Source organism: Lynx canadensis, chromosome D4, assembly GCF_007474595.2.
Source record: "Lynx canadensis isolate LIC74 chromosome D4, mLynCan4.pri.v2, whole genome shotgun sequence".
Taxonomy (NCBI): Eukaryota; Metazoa; Chordata; class Mammalia; order Carnivora; family Felidae; genus Lynx; species Lynx canadensis.
This window is the reverse complement of record NC_044315.2, coordinates 38,917,310-38,921,475: the sequence shown is the minus strand read 5'-3', so window position 1 is coordinate 38,921,475 and position 4,166 is coordinate 38,917,310. Positions and strand designations below refer to the sequence as shown.

Here is a 4,166-nt window from a genome sequence, read left to right as displayed (position 1 = left end):
GTTCTCCAGTTATACTGTTAAGAGAGGGAGTGCCAGCATTCTAATCCACTTTGGCTGACCCCAAGGCACATTCTTCCTCCACTATATTAATCTGCGTCCCTGTTCATGGAATGGGGACAAAGGTAAACCCATATATATATTAGAGGTACAACACTACTATTGTGCTGTTCAGGATCAGAACCCCTTTTATCAGGGACTGATTCATCACTTAAACGGACACGACAATAAACTCCTTCCTTAAAACTTCAGATACAAATTGAACCATCACTGGGTCCTTGGTATTTTATAAATGGCTTTGTGTGACATCCCAGAGGCTGGCCTCTCAAATGCCTGCAGAGTAGAAGATGGGGTGGGTTTGGTTCCAGAGTAAACTTATTTCTGTCCCGTGTGAAGGGGCGGATGCCACCCAGCAGATGTCAATTGCTGTCATACAGAATGGTGGGCCCAGGGTCACCAGATCCCCTGATTTTCTCCCATCCAAGTACTAACCAGGCCCGACCCTGCTTAGCTTCCGAGATCAGACGAGATCGGGCGCATTCAGGGTGGTATGGCCGTAGACAGATCCCCTGATTTTCTAAGAAAAACCAGAAATGCATAAATTTTATTTGACATCTCCCCCCTTCAAAATTTTGGAAGCAAATTCTTTCTTTCTTTCTTTCTTTCTTTCTTTCTTTCTTTCTTTCCTTCTTCTTCTTTTTTTTTTTTTTTTCTTTTCAGAAACACTCTAGAAACCAAAACAAACATTTCTGGGAGATGTGACTATGGGCCACCTGTTGAGAATGTCCCGCTATTTAAATTATATCAGCAGGAAGTGGAGGGTTGGATAGAGGGGCAGGCTTGAAGAGAGCTTGGGGTTCAGTGTAGGTGTTCAATAAAGATTTGTTGACTAGCATTTTACGGATCTTCTGAGATGTCTGGCAACTTTCTGTTCTCGCTTTATGTTGAATTAAGTCATCTACCTTGGCGCTTAAAAGAGGGTCCCATGCTTTCTGACTGATCTCTTGGGGCCCCTTCCATCTCCCCAGGCTTTGTGGTGGACGCTTGGTCCTGCTTGGTCCTGCGTCCTCCGTCCTCCTTTTGGCAGGAGCTCGGGTGACAAGGGTTTTCTGAAAAAGTTCTGCGGTGATCCTTGCGGAGTGCCAGAAGCCTGGGGACCGCTCTGGACCAGAGCAGCCCGGCCTGTCGCCTGGAGAGGATTTGGTTGCAACTGCCCTTGTGGTAGGGTCTACCTCCTGCTGGCTCCAATGCTAATTTCAAGAGAACCATAAATGAAAGCAATTATACAAACATGCCATAAATCTTAAGTTTGTGACCAATACCTACAAAGTTGACTCCCAGGAGACAGACCAGAAAAAGTGACATTGTTTGCGCTGTAGCTTTTCAGTAAAACAAAAGAAAGTGGTCAAGAATCATCAGAAATCAAGGAACACGTTTACTTTATTCTTCGTGCAGGTTTTGTCACCTAAAGACTTCCTGAGAGTCAAGTTTCTGAGGCCCCTTTCTGAATGATTTGGGCTTTTCTTGTTATGGCTTAAACCAGCTGAAAGCACTAATTTCATTTATGAGGTCTCCCCACTCATGACCTAATCACTCCCCAAAGGCTCTGCCTCCAAATACCATCACGTTGGGTGTTAGGATTCCAATGCATGAATTTTGGCGGGGGGGGGGGTGGACACCGACATTCTTAAGATAGCAGGTAACAGGTAGGTGCTGCTAACGTCCTTGCTTTAAGAAGAACTAAGGCAAAGCATGTTTAAATGACTTGCTCAGGGTTGCATAGTCCCTAAATAATAGAACTAGGACTTGAACTTAAGCCCTCTGGTTTCCACAGCCGGAATCTCATGCTTCTGAGTGAATTTTAGCATGTTATTTATTACATTCTTTGATGAAACCAACCTCTCATACAGATATGACAATGTGTGACAGTTTTGAATACTATAAGCTTAAAATAGAAAAAATACTTAGGAGTGAATAAAGTCATCCTCATAGCAGAGACTCCAAAGCTTTTCTTTATTATATAGGAAGCTGCAAAAATTAGTAGTTGCTGGGTCTAGGCCACCCTGGTTTAAAACCATCTGTGTGGCACACAAATTACATAACTTTTGGGCAAAATGACAAATAAAAGTACGCATTTCAACTTGTAAGTGCTAACGTAGAAAGCATGTTTAGAGCTCTTAGAACGGTCAACACATAGTAAATGCTCAACAAATATTAGCTATTGACCATGCAACAGCTTAATTATTCATAAAATAAATATATTATTTATTCCCCTACTGAATATATTCCCCTACTGGACGTTACAAGGTCAGTAACTGAACGTTACAAGGTCCACAGTGTGTCTGGCATTTAACTTGGACAGTGGAGGATGTAAATATGTGGAAAGCACAGGGTATATATTCTAGCAGAAGAGACAGCTGCACAGGGAAAAGCTATTTTATGCTGTGATAAATGCCGTTGTAGAGGTAGTCCAACGAAATATAGGACCAGTGTGGAAAAAACGATTTGTTCCACCTGGAAAGTTGGGAACAGTTTCACAGTGGAATGACATATGAAGTAGACCTTGAGGGCTGAATAACGGTTCCCCAGAAATAACGGTCCAGACATAACAACACAGAAGTATGGAAGTGTCCTGTGTCTCAGAGGGAATGGTGAGCAGTCAGCAAAGACCAAATGGTGGTCTTATCTCTGCATGTGCAACAGAGTCATCAGCCATTCCACCCCAAACATCCACCGCGGCATCTGGCTACATTTAATACACCTTATGCTTCAGAACAGTTTTAGGGTTACAGTAAAATTGAGTAGGTATTACAGAGAGTTTCCACACACTCTCTCTCCCCTGAATATTATATGTTTGAAAAACACTCCACAGGTGGTTTTGATACACAGCGTGGACTCAACATTCTAGGGTGAATCTCGAATTTAGGAGCTGTGTGTTCTGGGGGGCGAAAGGTACAGAGGATGGAAGAAAGAGGATAGGCAAGATGAGTCAGGCCACAGATGAGGTCAAGGTCAGACAGCAACGTGCCTCCTTAGACCCTGCCAAGGAGGTTGGAGTTACCCCTGAAGGCAGTAGGCAGACACTGGAAGATTTTAGGCAGGAAAGGGAGACATTCTGATTCACACTTTAGAAACACAGGCTGGCAAAAGTCGCTATGAATTGGAAGAAAGCAAGAGCATAAGAATGAGATGGGAGATGGTTGAAAAAGCTCAGGGAAGAGATGATTAGGTGAAAAGCTGGAGCTGGAGGGACGCTGTTTGGCTCGTATGAGAGGGTGACAATCTCTCCATCACGAGAGAACCATGTGGCGGGTGCTATTTGACATGCTTGTTGGCATGAAGAGTGGAGAGAGAGGAAGAGGAGAGAGAGAGAGAACACTTCCTTCCTCACAAAACTGGAAAACGGAAGAACTTTCTCTCCCTCGCTCATTGCCCCATCCCTCCCTCTCCCTTCCTTCAGCTCGTGGACTTCCTACCTCTGTTCATTTCTACCAGTTTTCCCTCCGGTCTGGCCAGTTCCCTCATTAACTCAGCCTCATTATACAGAATGGCTTTCCTAACCCTAATCCTGTAAGGCCTGGTGAACTTTTCCAATAGACGCTGACCATCACATTTCCCCAGGGGAGCTGACTGATGAGTTCACTTCATCTTTTCACAGGAGGCCAGCTCCAGCCAGCCTCTGGGCTGAGAATGGCTCTCCATGTGAGAGGATGCCTGTAGCTGATGGGGGGAAGGGAGGTCGTCGGATGGTATAGAGCATGGGTACCAGGACAGAAGGACTCTAGCAGAGCAGGTACCATAAATATGTCTAGTAAAAATGGACAGTATAAAGTGGTTGATTAAGTGGGAGGGAAAAGGACTGCCAGGAAAAATATGTTATGTGCCATGAGAGAGAGATAAATAATCACCACGGAGTTTCAGAGAACAGAGGGTCAAATCTGGCTGGATTGACCTTCCTTAAAAGAGTTTCGATGAACAGCGATGTAGGAAGAGGGATGCGTCCATGTTCTGTTGCTGCTGTAATGAATTACCACAAACGTTGTAGCTTAAAATAACAGGAATACATTTTCTGGCCGCTCTGAGTGTCAGAAGTCCCTCCAGAGTCTCACAGGCCAAAATCAAGGTGGGAGCTGGGCTGCCGTTCCTTTCTGGGGTTTCTAGGGGGAACA

At 44.6% G+C, this 4,166-nt stretch overlaps 1 pseudogene; it reads right to left on the bottom strand.

Moving 5' to 3' along the window:
- Positions 1-441: 441 nt before the first annotated feature.
- LOC115500215 lies at positions 442-559 on the bottom strand (annotated as a pseudogene).
- Positions 560-4,166: the final 3,607 nt, after the last annotated feature.